Source organism: Halyomorpha halys, unplaced genomic scaffold (genome assembly GCF_000696795.3).
Source record: "Halyomorpha halys isolate HHAL.00 unplaced genomic scaffold, Hhal_1.1 Scaffold11.1, whole genome shotgun sequence".
NCBI classification, from domain to species: domain Eukaryota; kingdom Metazoa; phylum Arthropoda; class Insecta; order Hemiptera; family Pentatomidae; genus Halyomorpha; species Halyomorpha halys.
Genome location: NW_027111958.1, coordinates 2,050,192 through 2,073,740, shown reverse-complemented (window position 1 = coordinate 2,073,740; position 23,549 = coordinate 2,050,192). Strand labels below are relative to the sequence as shown.

Genomic DNA, 23,549 nt, shown 5'->3' with positions numbered 1-23,549 from the left:
TGGGAATCATAGAAGTAAGAAAGTACTCAGTTAAGTATTTCTTTTTTTAGTTTTTTTTTTTTTTTTGTGTGGTTGATTTATTTATTAGTTCTTCTGGTTAGATTCGTAGATATGGTACTATAAAGTTTAAGGTATGTTTACTATATTTATTGTTATAGGGTGATGCGATAAATTTAATTTTTGTTTCTAACATTATTTAGATATATTATTTCTTTTCTAAATAAATCTCCATAAATTTTGAGATAATTCTGTAAAAATAAAATAGTTTAGGTGGTAAAGTGCCAAAAATTTTAAGATTTTCTGCTTTATTACTGTGATGTGTTATTTTTCTTAATGTTCAATGCTGCACATTTTTGTGGGAACACAGCAGAAGCAATGTTATGTATATTAATGCCATCTCAACTTTATTTTTTTTATTTCTTTAATTTTTATTAAAAAATAGCATGGTTTCATTATTATTATTATTATAATTATTACCTGCCCATCTCAAAGATAGATCAGAAGTTCTCAAAGTGGTTCCCAAAAGTAAACCAAAAGGAAATTACAGTAACTCCTAGAAAATTTTAAATAATTAAACCAAATAAATAATTAAAATATTTATAAAAAAAATAATATATTTTTAAACTTAAAATTCTATGTTTGGAGTTTGGGTTGTGACCATGCTACCCATGCTGGGGTAATAGGTTTTTTTTTTGTTTCTTCATCATAGGTATACTTGCGATTAGGAGTAGAAAAAGGAATCCGGTAAACTATGTTATTAACAAGATATAGGATCCTTAAATTTCTTTCTTGAGACTGGCAATTTTTTACTAAATAATTCAAAAACACTACCCAAATTATAGTCTCAAAACATTTATTTCATTCACACGTCCAACGTTTCGGCCAATTCGGCCATCTTCAGGGACAATCTTAATTTACTATGAGACATATCATTTAACCATTTTAAAAAAAACTCCATACAGGCTATTCTGCCCAGGTCAAAACATTTACATCTAATATGTCAAAAATACATTAAAAATCACAGTCAAATTATTTCACTTTTACCACTATTTATACACTTATATTATAACCTCAACCGACAAGTGAGGTTATAATATAAGTGTATAAATAGTGGTAAAAGTGAAATAATTTGACTGTGATTTTTAATGTATTTTTGACATATTAGATGTAAATGTTTTGACCTGGGCAGAATAGCCTGTATGGAGTTTTTTTTAAAATGGTTAAATGATATGTCTCATAGTAAATTAAGATTGTCCCTGAAGATGGCCGAATTGGCCGAAACGTTGGAAGATATAGGATCTTTCAAAATGAAAAAAATGGAAGGAAAGTTTTACACAATTACAGACTATGACCATTCCTACCCTACTTTATGCTTTTGTTCTTTATTCTTTATCTATTTTCTAACTAATTTACATTCTTCACACCCTCTCTTTTTTATTTTATTATGCCCTCTTTTTATTTACTATATTATTTTTTTTATTCCTCTAGCACTGTCCAACTAGTTGTACTCTATTTCTGATATACTGTCTTCAATGTTATTATTGTTTTTTTCATATTACTAGTATTACTTACATTTTATACTTAGTATATCTTTTTTACTTTATATCACATTCTCTTTATTGTATAATCCGTATACATTATATGATCTCTGTTAGTTTCATTATCTATTTGTTAACTGTATCCTCGTTTAATGCTTAAACTGTTATTTTACACTTAAGACTGTATAAGTGGAAAAGATGGTCAGGGGTGTGGTCAGCAAAAGAACACAAATAAACAAATAATTATTTATTCGTGCTGACTTTTGTTCTGAGTTCATCAGGGCTATAAAACAACCATCTTTCAGAGAAATATAAAATTGAAAACTTATTTGTGTTTTTTTTTTTGCTGACAGCACCCTCCGACCAACTTCTCTACTTATTAATCTACGGTCAACTATCTACATCTTATTAAGATTGAATACATTTTTTATCATTATTATTTAATTTTATGTGATTTATTTAAGATCATTTTATTCTTATGTTCATATTTATGTTACCTTATTATTATCTTATACTTACAGACCCTGTTCTAATTTTTTTTTTACTTAAATACTTATTCACTTCCAGGTTATTTCTAATCCTTAACTATTCAGATTAGTGTCTTCTTACATTATTCTTTATTTATCTATATACTAGCCTTTATCTATCTGCTTGGTCCATTCGTTCTTTTCCATACTTAAACCTTTTATGTTTTCTCATTCTTCTTTCTTTTTTCTACCTCTGCTATTACTTTTTTTACTAGTTATTACTCTGCTGGTACATTTTAATTCTTCATTAACCTTCTTTAATTAATCTTTTATTAATTTTAATTCTTTATTATTTATTAATTATTTGTTACTGTATTTGTAATTAATATGTATTCTATTCATTTGAATTTCGAGTAACTTTTTTCAACTGCCACCTGAAACATGTTCAATTCATTAATTACGTTAATGTTTTAGTTGAGAACTCTCTCTACTTGCTTCTATGGGTATGAAGTTTCATTATCCTTCCAAACTAATACAGTTTCTACTAACACCATAGTGCACAATGGGAGACTCGGGGCTACTACCACATTAATGGTCTGCGCTGAGTAATTGTAACTACAGAATTAAATAAGAACACACAGACCTATTTTTAATTTTTTATACCGATATAATCTTCTTCTATGGCTAATTGTTTCATTATTGAAACTAAAAAAATAACAGAGGTATCTTGAATCTGTTAAATGATTACAGTATTTCGCTAGATGAAAAAGCTTGAACCAATCAAAAGTTTTAGATAAAACATAAACTTTTAGTTAATTTTTTTCAAATCTAGACCTTCAACTAACTATTCTTTTTTCCCAACAGATCATAATAAAACCATAATATTCTTTAATTAATTTATTTGAATGTTTCGGGGATACTGCTTCCTTCTCCGCAGCACCGAATTGGTCCTAGTATTGTTGCCCGAGTCAGAACTATGATTCAACTGTTGACCAAGCTTCATTACTGTAATTCTTCGAATGCATGAATTAAACTCTATTGTGTTTTTTATAGGGGTATTTATGATGTTGCGTTAAATGTAAAAAGTTTTAACATGCTAAATTTTATAAGTATAGGATTGTGATAATTCAAAGTCCAATATTATATGTTAAATGCAGAGGAGCTTCTAGCGGATTTTCTGGGCAACTTATTTTGTAACCTGTAATAAAATATCCAACAGCTTTGTCACGTGTCTTTCCTGTACCTCATTTGTTCCTTGTTTTCTCTCCTAGTTTTTTTTTTGTCCTTACTTTATTATTATTTTTATACATTACATTATTAGAGTTTAAAAACGTCTGAAACAAAAACAACACAAACCAGATAGAACTATGAACAACTAACCTATCAAAAGGACAACAGACAAAATGGTGTAGAGCTCAGCTGGTCTTTGCGTGTCGTCATTCTCCATTTAGCAGACCTATTAACAGACTCTCAACCATGATAAATGTTATATCGTTTTAAAATGCTAAAAGAAGAAAATATTTCTCAACTTAATACACTTTAAATATGAAATTTTAATAAAACTTATGCTATAGTAAAAGTATATTTTTATTACTATATGATGAGATAGAAACCAAATTCTGAGTATCACTAAATTCAGTAGTAAGGCAAATTATTGATTAACTTACCATCAGTTTGGCCAATCTAGTACAATTTACTAATTTAATATAATAAATAAATTAGATTAACCAACATTAATAATCCGGGAATCCAGGAATTTTTTTTTCTTTGTATCAGAATGTATTTCTGATGATTTTCATAGCTTCGGAAATTCACAATGAGATAACTTCATTTTATTTCTCCATCTATTAGACATAAAAATCATAGAAATATAAATCATGAATAAATAATAGACAAAAATGCAATACATCATAAAATAAATTTGAATGAGAAGATTTTATTGTATAAATTTATGGACGCTACTGTTGCTAATTGTAACAAACAATGAAAACTAATTTTGAAAATGAAAATGGTTCAGATGCAGTCAAAGGAAAAATTGAAATAGCCATAAAACTATTTTAGTTTTTTTCTTTGACCGCACCCAGATAATGTTTTTTAATTATCACACACGGTCAATCATTGATCTTCACATAATTAATTTTTATTTCAAAAGAGTTTCAATTACAAATTAATTTTTATTCTAGTGAAATAAAAATAAAAATTTGATCAAAATTTTCAGTAAAAATTATCTTTTAATTTTGATCAGTAAAATATTTAAAAAAATAATAATAATAATCTAAATATAAGTAGATGGTCAGGGTTGCGGTCAAAAAAAGAAGAACAAATAGATTAAAACTATTTTTTCTTCTTTTTTTTACCGCAACCCTGACTATCTACTTATATTTAAATCTTTACGGTCAACTATATATACATATAAATAATAATAATCATATTTTAATTTCCACTAGAATATAATGTAGTATCAAGACCTAATTAAAAGATTAAATTAATAAAAAAAGGAAATATAAATATTTTGAAGAAATAAATGGGCCTTAAATGGCAGTGCTACGGTTCTATTAAATGATAGTTTGTTAATTTACTTTGTTAATTTTTATATTTTCAAAAATTTTTACATCATCATTATTAAGCACTCCATCATTTATTTTTATATCATGTTATCTTATTCTCTTATTCTGTTACTTAATTTTAGTTGTTTCTATCTTTTTTTGCCCGCGATGAAGCCCTGCAAAGTGGGCTGAAACATTGGCACATAATAAATAGTTCATTTAGTATTTGAGTTATTTTGACCGCACCCCGACCTTCCTTTTATCATGCACTCTAAAAAAAGGTAGTGAGTTGGTAACAAGTCGGTTTAATACAGTCAATGTAAAAAATCATAATGAAGTCCCACCATATTCAACTGATATGCGTCCAACTTACAATCAATTTTTACAGAACACATGGTGCATTAATAAAAAAAATGGAATATACCAAATTACAATTTTTCCAGTTCCAATTACAAGGGTTTTTAACTAATTTGGATCTTACAATTGAAATAAGATAAAATTTGCATTTATTGTGTTTATTGAACCAAAATCTAAAAGTTTCTTCAAACAAGGAATAAGAACCCTTGTTGAGTGTTGGGAGAAAGATAAGAAAACTAACGGAAGTAATTTTAAATATAAATAATATCGTTAAAATTGGAAACCTATGACATATACAGTTGTTGCACAATAATGATTATTGCTAATATGGATAAAAACTTTATAAAAAGTATTAAGAACAACTTACACTTTTAGCTAAAAAAAGTCTAATTTTTTTAGCCCAGTGATGGCAAATTTATTTATTCTCAAATTATACTTTTAGTTTTGATTTTTTCTCTTTTTTTTAATAATTTATCTTATTTTACTTATTTATAATATAACTTTACACATTATAATATAATTATAATATGTTATCAAAATACATGTAAAAATGTGTCTTAGAAGCCTCCATCAATATGCTCTGAAGAGCAGGAATCATGTAATTATTACATAAAATCAATAATAGTAATTTTTATTATCAATGTATGAACTGCTTTCTCACAGGGTGATAGTGGGAGAGAAGGAAAGAAAAAAAAACTTTTAATTAAACCGATTTCAAGTTTGGGCACAAATAAAATATAAAATTATCAGAACGTTGCTTTTCTGCCTCATTTGCCATTACAGTTGTAAGATGGAAAAAGAGGGACATTTCACTGTAAAGGTATACAAATGTTGCAAAGTTAACTTGGCAGTAGCTTCTTTCTACTATCACTATCACAGAAGACCTAGTGTGACAGCCCTACTTCAATAGTAATTGCTATCATTTTAAGAAAAGACCTTTATGCTATTTTTTGAACTTTCATTGTTACAAATACAATACAATACTACATGTGGATATTTATTTTACAGCTAACTTATTATTTAGTAGATATATTTAATTATAATCTTATCATTACTACACTGCCGCAGTTTTGATGATCTCGTAGGGAACGTTCTCAACAATTTTAGCTTCTAAGTAGACTAGCGGCTACAGCACGGGGAAAGTTAGCAGGCTGTACAGTCTCCTAAAATGATGTAGTGCACTACTATACAACCTACTACCTCACCTCGAACCGACCAGTCAGCAAGCATCTTCTTTCTTCTTCTCCAATCATATTTCAAGTTACATTTTTAATTAATTATTTACAAATGGACACACACAATGCACTTACAAGCTAATTAAAATTTACTTTTATATTAATAATAAAATATAAATAAAAATAAAAATTAACAATACATTTTCAAGAACAATAAATAAATTAAAAATCTATGTGACTATATCTAAAAAGAACAACCTTTATACCAATGCTTTAGATAATTGAAGCATCAAATAAAATTTATTTATATAAATTGATTTCATTTATTTATTTTTTTAATTAAGTTGAATTTTTATTTTCATAAGAGATGTAACCATTTTATAAATTTATGATTCAATGTTAATCTCTTATTATTACATTCACAAACTTAAGTAAATAAACTAAATCTTTAATTTAATTGTGATTATTTTAATGTAATTTTAATAGCTTATTTAGAACAACATATTAATTCATTACAACATATCAGGTCTGGAAAAACATAACATAGGGGTACAGTACTGTTACTAGACAACAGATGTGCAAGGGATGATTTGATCAGAATTAATGTAAGCTAATTAAGAGTTGACTCATGGCTACAGTAACAGAATAAACAAATATCTGTTATAGCCGGAATCGAACCAAGGTTCTTGGAGTAGCACAGTGCCTTACCCACTGAGGAATTCATTTTCATACAATAAATTTATTATAATTAGTTTACATTTTGAGATTGTGTCCATATTTTCAAAATATAACTTACATATTGCTTGCAATGAATAAGGTTAACTAATATACAATATAGAATACACAGAATTAAATGGTAATATATATCTAATATTATTATTCCTACGACAATATATACAATATTAACGGTGATCTTGGAGATGATCTCACAACTTATCGTACCCTTAGAGTCGAGCTTGTGGTTTCATTTCACACAAGTTCGGACCTACGGGTTCGATGTGTCGCGAAACACTGCATGCGAGGACAGAGCTATGAATTTTAAGCAGAAAATCAGTATTACAAATTTATCATTAATTATATTAACTTGAATTTGAAATCGATTGTAATATAAAAAATAGTGTAATGAGTCACCCAATTAAAAAAAATCAAGTTTTAGAACAATTTTTGTTGATTATTTTTAATATAACCATAAATAAAAAAATTAAGCTGTAATTGACAAAGAAAAAAAATTTTTTAGGCAAATTTGGTGAACTAACTAGATTTTCTGCTTATTAATAAATATTTAAAATTAAAAAAACAAGAACTAAATTCTAACAAAATTTAGTTCTGTTAAAAACCATAATTGAAATAAAATAAAATAAATAACATAATTATATAATATTTATTATTATAATTGATACAGTTATAAAATAATTAATCATAGCAAATAATTAGTGTATGTTTTTTTATTATCAATTTTAAACTAATTAAACAAACATTTAACTCTGACCGATGGTGTAAGCACTTAAATTTAAATGCCCATCATCTGATTTATTCTCTGACATGATAAAATAATCATATACATAGTAATATATGTATACCTGAAATCCTTAACAATATCAATGAAAGTGGCAGCTAATTTTGATAGCATAAATAAACACTATTTATTGAAACCCAACGTTTCAACCCAGCTTACAGGTCTTTATCAGGGATAAATGAACAAGATATAACAATGATATTAACTGTAGGAGTAGAAAGTGATGACATATAGAAATGGACAGATAAAATTTAAATAATGTGGAAGTTGAAATAAATATAAATTTAAAAATTTTTTTAAAATTATATTTTGTAGATCAATGAAATGTTATTAAATACTACATAAATAATTATTAATAAATTAGCAAATAGATCGATAAAAACAAGAGATTAAAATCTAAAAATTGTAATATTGTATGAGTTTATTGTAATAATATAAAACATTCTGTCATAAAAAATAGTAACTGAAGAAAGGAAAACATTACAAATCACCGGCATGGAAATTAGTTGAGTAATTATTTATTTATTTATCTTTAATTTATTTTAAACTTATTTATTATTTTTTAACCTATTTATTTGGCATCATCATTATTGCCTATTGTTATTTTATTTTAATTTGTTTCTACATTTTCATTTATTTAAAACGTTTTCGTATTATTTCTTTATTTTTCTTCATATTTGCTAACTGAAAGTAGCAATTTTGAAAGAGTCCATAAATTTAAAATAAAACGTGTGCAGTAAACACAATATTTGTAACAAATCACCGGAAAAGATGAATATGAGATATGCTAGGGTGGAATGTAATGAGAGGATAAAATATAGCGTTAATAACAAACAAAACAAAAAGGAGAAAAAAATACAAAGGAAGAAGGAATAAATACAAACTTAATGTAATTTGGTTATTAAATATTATGTATTGTAAATAGTGAACCTATGTACTTCGTTTATATTATTTTTTTATATTGTCTTTTAATATAGATTAGTAAACTGTGTGTTATAGCAACCAACTGTATTTAGGCACCATTGTTTCCTATCAATAAAGCATCTCTCTACAATACTTTTACCTTAGGCAAGGAATCACCATAATTTATTATCAATATTATTCTTTTAAAAGCATCCAGCCAGCAAAGCCGTAAACTTCAATTAACAATTAATTTGTTTCATCATATGACCTATATATTTTTTTTTTAATTTAAAATTTATAATTGTCTAAATTTTTTTAGTTTTTTATTGTTCAAGTATTTATTTTCTCTTGAAATAATATCAAATACAGTAGTTCTAGACATAAGTAACATAAATAATTGAATAATTTCCATAAATTTGAACTGATCGATCCAGAAGGTAATCAAAACTAGGAGTTCTGGGACCCAAGTCCCGACCCATTATACTATCAGGAATTGAATAAATGATTACCTCATAAATGCTTCCATTTTTTTATTGAAGCATTAGTATCCATATTTTTCTGATGCTGGAATCATTATTCTAGGCTGACAGTAGTTTCTCAGATCACCTTCCTGAATCCATCAACTGTAAAAGAAACATTTCAAAAATTTTATTAATATTAAACAAATCTATAAGGTAGGGATAACAATTAGTGTTAACAAAAATTTATACAAACTTTCATTTTATTTTATTTTTTTTTTTAATAACTTTTTAATAAGTTTTTTTATAATACAATCTTGAAATTATATGGTACTTTAAAGAAAACAATGCATTTAGTTATGGAATTTCAAATAATAAAAATTTTACCGTTTCTAAAGAAAGTAAAGCAGCCAATTAAAACAATCTAAGAATTTAATTGTTGAAGATAGCATTACTTTGTTAAAGCTTTCATATATATTTTTTTTAGTTAAATAACTTTAATTGTAATTTTAATCACAGCTTATTTAGATTAATTCAGCAAAACGTATATGATGTTATTGATATATAATTTGTTAGTCAAATTACTATGTCCATAATAAACAGTCCATCAGATTTATATCATAGTTAATTAGCATTCAAATAACTATTAAAAAAATATGAAGATGATAGTGAGGGTTGTGGTCAAAAAAGAACAAAATATTTAAAAACAAATTTTATCTTTTTTTTCTCAACTTTATTCTTTACAAACCTTCCAACGTTTCTAGGTTTTAAGGTTGCATGTGTAAATGAAAGGAAGAAGAGAAGTGGATTGTAAAAGTTTTAAATTTAAGAAGGAATTATATAGAAAAAGTTATATGGGACAAAGGCAATTAGCCTGAATTTTTAATATTTTAAAAAAGAAAATTACATCAAAATTAAGGTATCCTTGAGAATGACCTCAGGATCGAAACGTTGGAGGGTTTGTAAAGAATAAAGTTGAGAAAAAAGGATCAAATTTGTTTTTAAATAAACTAAACCACTCTCAAACAAGAATATATTAATGAGGTGTAGATAGTTGACCGTAGATTAATACTTGGAGAAGTTTGTTGGGGGGGGGGAGGGGGTTGCGGTCAGCAAAGAACAACATAAATAAACAAAACCATATTTATTTATTTTATACCGACGTTTCGACCTGAGTTTCAGGTCTGCATCAGGGGTTGTGGCGTAGAAGGCAGGTTTGTAACTGCAGTTACAAAGGTCGAAACGTCGGCATAAAATAAATAAATATGGTTTTGTTTATTTATGTTGTTCTTTGCTGACGGCCAAACCTCTCCAAGAAGAAAGAATATATTAATAAAAATTAATCTAAGAACAAAATAGTTTTCAACTATTTAGATATATAAATATATTATATATAATATAATATAATAAAAATATTGTCATTTCTAAAGAAAGTAATCAGCAAACTAAAACACATATTCTAAGAATTTTTCTATTGAAGGTAGCGTTATTTTATTAATTTTTTGTTCATTGAAAATTAATCTACAATTGTAATTTTTAGACAAAAAATATACAAAAACAAACAGCTCCAATATTAAAATTTTCATTGTAAGAGTATAAACAAAGTATGCATTTTTTAGTAGGCATTCCACATGGCAATGCACTAAGACCATTACTTTTCGATATGTTCACGTCAGACTTAACCGAGCATGACCAGACTTTATTGGTTACATCTGCTGATGACGCAGCACTCCTCACATCCCACAAAAAACCTACTACTAACGTCTTGTATCCTTAAAAACCACCTTTAAAATATCTTTGGCTGAGATAGCAGCAGGGCCATTTTTAACCAAGTGGGGATCCTACAAATTAGAAACGGAGCCAAATTATTTTAGGTTATAATTAATACGCTAGTTAAAAACATTAAATTATTGTTTAAGTAAATCAAATTTTAGTCTCAAAACAATCTATATTTCTTTATAAGTCCGAGGTTTCGTCCAATTCGGCCACCCTCAAGGTCAATCTTAAATAAAATTTTAGAACCACATCAATTTTAAAAACTTTATACAGGCTATTCTGCCCAGGTCATTAATTTCAGTCCATAATTACCCTATTTTGTCAAATCTTCATATTTGAATAATTGGTGTGGTTCTAAAATTGTATTCAAGATTATCCTTGGGGATAGCTGAATTGGCCGAAACGTCGGACTCGTAAAGAAATATGGATTGTTTTGGGACTAAAACTGGATAAAATTTATTTTATTTAAGCTATAATTACTAGCCTAAAGAAAGTGTAAAGATTATATATAAAACATTAATTTAATTGTTGGAGAAGTTTGTCGGGGGGTGCGGTCAGCAAAGAACAACATAAATAAACAAAATCATATTTATTTATTTTATGCCGACGTTTTGACCTATAGATCAAAAGAGATAACAACAACATTTAGAGTAACATACAATTGAAAAGAAATAGTATACAAACAAATTTATAATTATACAAAATATTGAATTAAATAATAAATGATAAAAAATAGAATAACTGATAATTGAATATAATGCTAAATGTTTTGTTATCTCTTTTGTTCTATAGCCCTGATGAAGACCTGAAACTCAGGTCGAAACGTCGGCATAAAATAAATAAATAAGAGCTACTTTTCTTGACTTGTTAAAAGTTATTTATTGAAATTTACAACTACATAAAAATTTACAATATGTAAATGTTTCAGAACACACGATAATCTGAAACTATCACATGATAATTACCATATTTAACGACAGGACATCTCAAATAGAAGTGTATCAACTAGAGGTATTCGTAACATTTAGTTTAACATGTGAAAGTGTGTTAAATAGAAAAATATTTCCTTATTTTAGCATGTTAAAACGATATAACATTTAACAAGGTTGATAGTCTGTTAATAGGCCTGCTAAATGGAGAATGACGTCATACAACAGTTGAGACTCATATAATGTTGTTTTGATAGGTTAGTTCCTCCTAGTTCATGTTTTTTTTTGTATGTTTATGAAACACTAATAAAGTAATGAATAAAAATGACGGGAAACAAAACTAGGAGAGATACAAGGAACAAGTGAGGTAGAGGAAAGATGTAATGAAGCTATTGGATATTTTATTATCTCGAAATGATTACAAGGTTACGAAACAAGTTGCCAAGAAAATCCGCTAGAAGCTCCTCTGCTTTATAAATATAAATCACAATCCTATACTTATAACATATATATATGCATAAATGTATATATGTGCTGGTTAAATAAAAAATAAACTGCTATAAAGATTTTAGATAATAACGTTAGGTAAGAGACCAGCTGAGATAAATATTATTTTGTCAGTTGTTTTGATAGGTTAGTTGCTCTTAGTTCGTGTTATTTTTGTTTTGGACGTTTTCAAAACTCTAGTAAAGTAATGGTTAAGAATAATAAAATTCTGGAACAAGAAGTTACTAAGATGGCCAGAAAACCCGCAAGGAACTCCTCTATTTAACATATAATAAGGGCCTTAAATAGGGCTACTCACAATCCTATACTTATAACATTTAGCATGTTAAAACTGTTTAAATTTAACACATCATCATGAATACTACTATCAACTTCACTATTAATCATGTATTACTTCATCCCGTAAAAAAATAATACCTCAATTCTAACATATCTAGGAATGAGATATTTGGAACGTAACCTAGACGACGATAAAGAAACGTAACAAAATATTTGTTTTCACAGCATTAAACCAAATAAAAAAAAATAAAAAAGAGAATTGGACCAATTAGAGACTCGTTCTGCGACAATCTCAAGACCTTGGCAAAGACTATAATGATGGTGACACAAATCGAAGATGAACTGCAGCAGACCAAAGATGATTAGCTCTTCTTACCCCCGTCACGGTCTGGAAGATTCTGGTCACAGACAGGGGACAATCATCCCCATTATAACGGAACCATAAAGTAACCATACAGGATAGTAAATAACAATAATAATAATGAAACTATAATAATATTTCAGTGTTTGGTATTCTGGAAATTATCGTCGCTATTTAAATTCTTGATCACTGTCTACTTCAAAGCAGTATAAATTTGGAAATTAATTCAGAAGGTATGCCAATCTATGAGCTAACTTTTTCTCCAAGAAACCAAGATGAGAAAAAAGTCAGTTATTTAACCCCAATTTTTTATTACTTTAATGAAAATTATGAAAAATTACTAATCAAAATTGATGAGTCTGCCAAATATAGATAGGGGGAATAAAAAGTGAAGGATATTTTTGAAGAATGTACTCACTATTTGCCAATAATAAACAGGATAGGACTGACCCCAAATTTATCAGAAGCTCTCACAGATGAGGAAGCTAAAATTACATTAGTGTTTGAATTTTTAAAACCACATCGTTTTCTTTATAAATTATAACTCCTCTTTGATTTTTTTATTTATTTATTTTTTATATATATTTTTTTTACTTTTATCATGTCATAGGCGTTGATGACCAGAGGGTTTTAAGCCTTTAAGCAACAATCAACAACAACAAAAATTAAGGCTGTTTCAAAACGTTATAAAAAAATAATTTTTATTCGGAGCTCCATATCTTTAAAACTAATAAAAAAAAACAACCTTATAGAACATCATTTAAAGAAGAGTAAATGTGTTAAAATATAAGCCACAAAAGATCTATTTATGTTCAATAGTTTATAGTAATATTCATAGTAATATTTCACGAAAAAATGTACTGAAAAATCAGTATTTGGAAATTTATTTTGGGAAATCTATAACACAGGAATCATTAGACTCAAATTAAAGCTAGTTTAATGAGCTATAGAGTAGTTGTACAATTATTACCAAACTTTTGTTAATATCTCTATATAAATATTTTTTATCACAATTATCTTTATTTTTTATTATTGGAATAGAACTATACCAGGCACTTCATGGAGGAACTCGGTGTTGATATCAAGGACGTAAAGAAAATGGCAGATAATATAATCATGGACTCTGGGAATCATTCCATCACATATATGGTAACAGAGGAGAATGGTGATGTTAGAAAAAAGCATACATCTATGGCACAAATATAGTGTGTATATTTTTAAAAGTATTTTATAGTTATTATATTTTGTTGAAATAAATAATTTAATTTCTATCCATTTTAGTCTCAACAGATTTTTACTAATGAAATAAAGAGGAAAATTGACAAAAATATTGTTATAATAAATAATTTTAATGCTTGAACTGAGTGGAGGAAGGTTACAAGCATTGTTGTGATAAAGTTTTAACGAATAGTAACTGCGATAAATGAATTTTAATTTTTGTTGTTAATGTGAAAATTAACTAATTAGGTAATTACACATAATGTATTTTAACAAAAAAATATGTTTACCTAATGTTTTAATGTTTCATAGAAATTGTTGTTTTGACCTGGGCAGAATAACCAGCATGAAGTTGAGTTTTTAAATTATATAATTCCAAAATTGTATTAAGGTAAGATAAATTATAAATAATAATGTTAAGTATTTTGAATTGTTGAGGATCATAGATGTAACAAAAGCTGTTTTGTAGTAGATTGTCCCTGAGGATGGCCGGATTGGCCGAAACGTCGGACTTGTAAGAAAAATAAAATTTGTTGAGACTAAAATGGATAGAAATTAAATTATTTATTTAACAATATTAATCAGTCTCAAGAAAGTGTTTAAGATTATAAATAAAACTTATTATATTTTTTAATATAATAGAATTATGCATGACTTATAAGATTTTTATATATGAATAAGTCTAGAATTTTTACTATTGGTCTAGTATTTAATTTAATTTTTACTATCGGAAGATAAACAAAATGAACAATTTCATAAAAAATAGAAAGGAAGACAAAAAAATAAGAAAACATAGAAAAAGAAAAACATTAGAAAACTAAAACAATAAAAAAATTATCAACTACTATAATGTATTTTAATATTAAATCTCTAAGTCTATGTAATATAAGATTGATACGCAATTGTCCAACTAGATTTAGATATATATGTTAATAATAGAAGTTAAAAAAATTAATAATTTTATAAAAGAAAAAAAATAGAGAGGACGACAAAAATAATGAAAATATAGAAAAGTATAAAATTAAAGAACTAAAACTATATATAAAAAAAAAAACCTTCCAATACTACTATGTGCTTTAATATTTAATCTCTATACCTATATAATATAATATGCCAAACTATGGTAAATTCGCGCATGCGCAAGCGTATGGATGAGTTATTTGGATTGGCTTGGACAAATTTGCCTGAATTTGTGGCTGGCCCATCGAGTGTCGGTTTTTGGGAACAAATCAAAGATTGCTTGTACTGCATCCACATGTTTGTGTTCAATGTGCTCTTCGAGTTTTTATAATTAACTCTAATTTTAGATTGTATATTTTAAAATTCTATTTAATTAGTATAAAAATTAATGCAATTTTTATAACAATTTAACTACTATTTAATTAAAATAAAAATTGCATTAATTTTTATACTATTTAATTAGTATAAAAATCTTGTTAATTAACTTTAGTAGTTCATTCTTTATTTAACATAGCACAAATATATATTTATGAATACATTATATGTCTAGGTAATTAAATTTAAAATTAAAAAGTTTCTGATAAAGATTCAAGAACGAAGGTTGAATTTATAAGTTATGTTGTACCATTTTTATGAATTTGTATCTTCTACAACTTACTTTGCTGATGTTTACATTTCCTTTCGTTTCGTCCATCTTCATTTTGTTCCTTTTTATAATATAATATCCAACCAAAGTCATAAGAACACACAAGCGTGTGGATAGCGTAGTTTATTACTTCCTTTGTTTACCAAACATTTGTACAAAGTCTTGGATTTGCGGCTTGTCCTACTAGATTTAGTATGCTGTGTGTATACCAACCCAATTCTTTTTGCGTAGTGTTTCTTGCTATATATTTTTATATTTCAGTTTTCTATTGCGCCCCATTGTCGTTTGGGACGGGAACCCTACTTAACATGACCCTGGTCCAATACAAATCCCTTATCTAATCTTTGTGACATAGTCGAAATTTTTTCCATTTTTTTGGATCAGTTTAACATACACCTGGAGAATTGATGACTGGAGAAGTGGAGATAGCGCCGACGTGGAAGACAGACAGAACGTTGTCTGGAAAAGCCAAGGTCGCCCGAGCAGACACAACAACGCCCCACCACACCACCACATGCTGTCGACTGTGGAAGAATGTAAATGGCCGGAACATATAATTGTTTCCTATGAGATTATTATCTACCTCTATCCAGGTGTTATGTTGCCTGTCTGTCTCGCTAAGCGCTACTCCATCCAAAGCAATTTTTACATCGAAAATTTCCAAAACAATCGATAGGTATATTCTTTTAGTTTAGCCAGAGCAAAAAAAAAAAAAATTAATTCGAAACAAAAACTCTTTTAAGGATAAAAATAGCCTCTATGGTGTAAATGAATAATTCTATGGTCTGATGGCAAATTACCTATATACAAACACTTACTTCAAATTTAATTTTTTTTTCTTATATATCTATAATTTTGTTTTCATTTAATTTATACATTTTAACATGGCGTGAATGATCTCTGTTATCTCTTTTACCAATGTCATAATACAAACTAAAGAATAAAGGAAAAAAAAATCTTATAAACTTAAAAATAACCTAAACATCAACAAAAAAGACGTTGGAATGTGAAAAACCGTTCATTAAGGTTCCATTCATAAAGGCTATATGACAAAAATAATAAACATTATATATAATGCTTAACAGTGTTAATAAAATAAATAATTTAAACAGAGATTATAAACTAGTTAATGTAATACCAACTATAAGTTAATGTGATACTAAATACTATAATATGTGATATTAAATACTGTAAATTCGTAGATGTGTTAATGACTAATGATAAACAATTTAACAAATGCAATATGGCCTGCAATTATATTGATAACCTACGATTTTGGCTGTGATAGTGAAATATAAGATCCTTGAACATGGCCGGAATGGCCGAAACTTTAATGTTAAAATAAAAAAAAAGTTGAGACAATATTGAATTTTTTTTATAATTATAAAATATTACTTATTCTCATATAACCTTCATCTTTTCATAACACACTATACATTATTTTTCAACACTATTTATTTATCTATATTGTTAATAAATTTCTAATCATTCTGAAATTCTACTTATTCATTATGGTTATCTTGTTTTTTTTGTTTTTAGCCCTGATGAAGGCTTGTAGTTCTGGCCGAAACGTTGACACTGATAAATAAGTTTTTACTTAATTGTGTTTTTCACTGACCGTATCCCCAGCCATCTTTCTCCTCATCTATGTATATACATAGTCACGAATAAACTTATCATCATAAATAAATAATCGATACCTCTATTTAATTCATGGATAGACTTAATTTGATATAATGAATGGGTTAATTGGATATAGTTTTTAATTGTTACCAATTAAAAATAATTATCATTTCATCAATTGAAACATAATAGATTTATAATATAATGGAAGTTATTAGTGATAAAATAGTTACATTGAATAGGAATTATATTGGCAAAGAACTGAGAGCAGAGAGGCAGAGGGCAAGGAGGTAGAAGTGAAAAAGCAGAGCTGAGGTTAGTGGCCTATGACGTCACGTAACAGCTGATCTGTCTCTTCCCTTCAACCGACAACCAGCACCCCGTTGATCCGTTCCTCTTTGGAATACTCCATCACGAAGCTTGTTAGCGTGGGATATGCGAATTTTTACAAAATTTAAATGATCAATATATTGATCATTTATATTGAAATAATATAATATTGAAATAACATACATTGCATTATAACTAAACTAGCAGACCCAGTAATGCTTCGCTACTGCTATATTTGAGGATGTACAGAGATTTTTTTTTTTTTTAAATTAAAACTTTGATATCAATTAATATATTTAGTTAAAATTAAATATAATAATAGAAGCTTCAAGGTTCAATGCCGATACCACCAAACGCTCTCTGCATACATCCCTATCATCTCTGCATACATGCCCCTCCAAACCCAATTCCACTAAATCAGTTTTAACACAATCCTCCCATCTACGTTTCGGTCTACACCTCGGACGTTTACCCGTTGGTTCAGTGTTTATTAACATTTTAGGGATCCGCTCGTTACTAAGCTCTACAACCTTACATGCCTATCTTATACGCCGCAATGCTATAACTTGAATTATATTTACAGGGGGTAGGTCCTTAATCCAGCGAGTTCCTATGCTGGAGTAAAATTAAATATACATTATTATTTTAATCTACACACTTAAATTACGATAGGATTAATTACTAATTATATCTATTTAGTCTATAGCGGTAAATAACAATATATAATTAAAGTATATGGTAATAATATATAATATAAATCAGTAAATAAAATATCTGATGTCTCTGTACACCATAAATAGTAAAAGAACCGGGGGGGGGGGGAAAGGGAGTTAATTCACCACACTTTTTTATTACTTTAATGAAAACTATGTATAATTACTAGTCAAAATTGATGAGTCTGCCAAGTATATGTAGGGGGAATAAAAAATGGCGGCTGTTTCAAAAGCATAAAAAACATTAATTTTTCATTCGGAGCTTTATAGCTCCGAAACTACCAACAACAATAGAAAATCTAAGAGAGCATCATTTAAAGTAGAGTAAATTTGCTAAAATATGAGCCTTAATAGAGCTATTTACGTTCAATAGTTCTCGAGATATAGCATTTTAAAAAGCAACATTTCATAAAAATGTACTGAAATATCAGTAGTAAGTTAATTTATTTTAGGAAATCTATATCTCTGAAACTATGTGACGTACAGATGTCTATTAGCACTCAAATTAAAGCTAGTTTAATGAGCTATAAAGTAGTTTATTACGTTTATCTTCGTAGGAGTAGTAGTATTTATGATATTCGCTCAAATAGATTGATTTATAGTTGTTCTGAAAAAATTTCATGTGCAAAATTTGTATTCATATGTGGATATCATAAAAACTACTAGCTCTACGAAGATACGTTTAATAAACTATTTTATAGCCAGTTAAATTACCTTTATTTTTAGTGCTGGCAGAGATATGTATTTCTTATGGTTTCTAAAATATATTTTTTCAAAAATCAAAACTTTTATTCGAATAATTTTGTTAAATCTCATAAAAACTACTACTCTTACGAAGATAAACGTAATAAACTACTTTTTAGTACATTAAGCTATTAGTACTAGCTTTAATTAGAGTTCTAATAGTCATCTGTACGTTAAATGGTTTTAGAGATATAGATTTCTCAAAATATATTCACTAACTACTGATTTTTCAATACATTTTTATATGAAATGTCGCTTTTTAAAAAGCTATATCTCAGGAACCCAAAATTCCCTCCCTCCCCCCTATCTATACTTGGTAGACTCATCAATTTCGACTTGTAATTATACATAGTTTTCTTTAAAGTAATCAACAAATGGGGTGAAATAACTGCCTTTTTATTATCCTTTTACTATAATGTTAAGCTGTCCGAAACGTTCTTAAGATTTGCACGCGTCCTAAATATTGATGTTGATGAAGAAACCGACCCCATGATCCATGACGAGGCTAGAATCCTTTATATTCCCTTAACTAGTAGATGACAGGAAATTACAGGAGCCATACGTCGGCTGACAAATGAAGGAGGAATTGGCTGTGTTAAGAGGGATCTGTTCTAGGAAGATGGGGGGGGGGGAGTAACCATTAAATTAACTAAACTAAAATTGGCTCTGGCAAAATTTGCCAAACTGGTCTGTAATTGGTGTCAACGATCTTGCCTAGAGCCGGCAACGAATTCGCTCAGTGGCAAGTGAAGAGCAAATACTCACTACCATGCCATGTGTGTGGGTTCATGGTGTTATCTAAATATACTTTTGGTAGGTTATTTAATTTACTAGAAAATAATGTTTTTAATGACTGAAAATCTAATGTTAATCATCAGGAAAAAAACCTTGAATCTATCAAACAAAGGACAATCTACAAGATGTACTTGCGTAAACTGGATACACGCGTTTGCCACTTGCCGCAACTTGCCTAGTAAATGCCTGCAAATGCTTAGTATAGAACGAAAGAAACAAACATTAGTAACGACACAAAAAAAAAAAAAATACAAGAAACGGGAACAAAAATAGGAAGTTAATTCATCCCAATTTTTGATTACTTTAATGAAAACTATGTATAATTACTAGTCAAAACTGATAAGTTTAGGTAGGGAGAATAAAAATGGTGGCTGTTTCAAAACCATAAAAAACATTAATTTTTCATTCGGAGCCCTATAGCTCCGAAACTACCAATATCAATAGAAAATCTAAAAGAACATTATTTAAAGTTGAGTAAATTTGCTGAAATATTAGCCCTAATAGAGCTATTTACGTCCAATAGTTCTCGAAATATAGCTTTTTAAAAAGCGACATTTCATAAAAATATACTGAAAGATCAGTAGTAAGTTAATTTATTGTAGGAAATCTATATCTCTGAAACTATGTGACGTACAGATGTCTATTAGCACTCAAATTAAAGCTCGTTCAATGAGCTATAAAGTAGTTTATGACGTTTATCTTCGTAGGAGTAGTAGTTTTCCTAAAATTTGCTAAAATAAATTGATTTATGGTTGTTCTGACAAAATTTCATGTGCAAAATTTGTATTCATATGCGAATACCATAAAAACTACTAGCTCTACGAAGATACGTTGAAAATGTCTGCAAATGCTTAGTAAACAAAGAAAGAAACAAACATTAGTAACTACACAAAAAAAAAAGTTCGAAGTATTCACTGAAATTCAAGTTTCATTAAGTGGTGATAACTGCCAGAACAGTATTATCATCATTTGTTGATTTTTACTACACCATGACATGCCAATGAATATACAAATAATAATAACTATGATAAGCCTATATATGCAGATTGTATTTCTGAAATAAAAAATAAATTAAATTTGAGAAAAATATAAAAAACTAGATGAGAGAGATAAAAATAGAAAACAAGTTAAATTTGAACAAATCTGCTAGAAGTAGCTCTTATAGGTTAGGATTTTTGGTGGGAAACGGGCGCCGCCATATTGCTCAGAAGCTCAGACCCAGAATCGGTGTGGTAGTAAGAAGTAAAAACGTTTGATAACAACTCTTTCAAAACGAATGAACTGTTGTTCCAAATGAATAACAACTGTTATTTTTATTTCGTTCCCCAGTTGGCCACCAGTGTCGTTGTAAGTTAGCTTTTTCGTTAAAACGGTCATACACCCTGAAGGTAATGTTCTGTTTTGTTTACTAACAACAAATCCCATTACGATAGCTGCTTTATTTCTTAAGTGCTTCTTTTTGTTAATTTTGAAAGTGCTTATATTTGAAATGCTTGTCAACTATTTTTGTTTTATTTTTCGAATTATATATATTGTTAAAATACCCAAGAGCAGCAAAAGGAATTTTGATAATGTAATATTAAGGACTATTTTACAAAAATTGATCATGAAATGGCCTTTTGCAACTCCTGCATACTATCCCTTCACATGAATCTATGGTAAACAACAAAAATATGCTGATAAATTATATAATAAGTAATATAAATGATTACCTTATGAATTTTAACATTGTGTTGTAGAAACGAAAGTATTTTACATTTTTCAGATATAATCATCCATTCGGGCTGACGGTGGTCTCAGATCACCTTCCTGTATACATCAACTGTAAAAGAAATATTTTTTTAAAATATTTTAAACATACCAAAAATACAAACTTAACTATATTAAAATACATATAAATCTAAAAGTACGTAGACCAGTATAGCACCCTCACCAAATAGGTAGGTACATAATTACATGTATTCTAGGTGTAAGAATGATCTCGTTGGAAACATTTATATTTGACAGCCCTGATGAAGCCCTGCAAAGTGGGTCGAAACGTTGGCAAAAAAATAGTAGGTAATATTTTTTGTTCCTTTTTGACCGCACTCCGACCATTGCTTCTTTTTTTAAAAAGTATGGTCAATCATTTATATGTATTATTATTAATATACACAATACACACAATACAAAATACACCAGAGAGGGTTGTAATGATAATAAAATTAAAATAATTTAAATTAATTATATTAAAGATAAATTCAGAGAGTGGTAGCTCAGTAGAAAGGCACTGTGTTACTAATTCCAAGGACCTTGGTTCGAATCCAGCTGTGGTAGATAATTATTACCTAGTTTTATAAAGTGGATACAAATCTGGCAGTCGAGCATGATTCTCTCCAAATCCTCTCCTTGCACAATCGTTGGTTTTATAACATTAATTCCCTATACGTTACTGCAATTCTTACCCTCCATGGGTTGTAGTGGTATAAACTTACTATTTTATTACAATACATGAAAATTATGAAATTTTGATATTTCTCATCTAATTTAAAATTTAAACTATATAAAATTTGGTGAGTGTGTTTTCTAGACCTGATATGTCAGGTTTAATTTAATGACTTTTTATAAAAATTAACATCTAAATTAAATATTATACACAAATTTCTTGTTTGAGAGTAATTAATTAATTTAAAATACAACTTCGTATGTTCCTTTCTCTCAACTTTCATAATTTTTACGTTTCAGCCCTTTATCCATTATCAATAAAATATTAATTTAATATATTCAAGTTAAATATTATTTTTAATTTGTACTTGATAAAAAATAAACAGTTTTCATTGTTAGAAATAATAAACAATTTATGAATAAATAAAGGAAAAATAGAGACATCCAATTGGAACGGAAAAAAAACATTTTTTGTTAAAAACTGTTGTACTGTTTTTAAATTTTAGGCAGGAACAAAATTTATATTTTTATTGGAAGAAGATATAAAGACCGTACGAAGTAGATTGTAGGAAGATAGTTTGGATGGCGGTCAATAAAGCTATCAAAATAGTAAAAGAAAACTATTTATGGTTAACCAATGTTTCGTCCCACTTTTCTGGGCTTCGTCAGGGCCATTCGTTTTTAGCATCTTTGTGCTAAGATTCGACCATTCCCTTTTATATATGTGATGAACTGATAAGATGGTAACTATGGTAACGTATTTGATAACAACTAACCTATCTGTATCATGGTTAATACTGCTCCGATTTTGGTAATTGTTTCTTATTATTTAAGACAATATTAGTAAACATCATATTCTCATGTATATAATACATGAAATTTGATTAGGTTTCAAGTAATAACCATCTCTGTACTTCAATATTAATACTATATTGAAAAAATTCGGAACGACTCACCAATGAAAGTGTAGTAAACGATTTTTTAGGAGTGAAATTAAGTTGATATTTTTAATTTTTAGCTCCTCGAGAAACCCTTAAATGTGAATTTTCGGAAAAAAATCGGAAAATAAAAGTTATTGCCCAAAATTTTTTTTCCTACCATTTGATTCCTTTTTAAAAGTAAAAAAAATTAATAATTGAAGAAGTTTGTCGGGGGGTGCGGTCAGCAAAGAACAACATAAATAAACAAAACCATATTTATTTATTTTATGCCGACGTTTTGACCTGAGTTTCAGGTCTTCATCAGGGGTTGTGTCGTAGAGGAGGGAAAGATCAGTACTAATCT

The 23,549-nt window shown here is 28.0% G+C and overlaps 1 long non-coding RNA gene across 3 annotated transcripts in view; it reads right to left on the bottom strand.

Annotated features, from left to right (window-relative positions):
- Positions 1-1,088: 1,088 nt before the first annotated feature.
- Positions 1,089-23,549, bottom strand: part of LOC106678805 (uncharacterized) — a 408,538-nt gene continuing 386,077 nt past the window's right edge. For all 3 annotated transcript variants that reach the window (XR_010844071.1, XR_010844072.1, XR_010844073.1), the window contains exons 8-10: positions 21,554-21,663; positions 9,012-9,125; positions 1,089-3,849 (exon numbers count right to left, since the gene is read on the bottom strand). This is a non-coding gene — a long non-coding RNA (uncharacterized lncRNA). The remainder of the gene's footprint in view (positions 3,850-9,011; positions 9,126-21,553; positions 21,664-23,549) is intronic.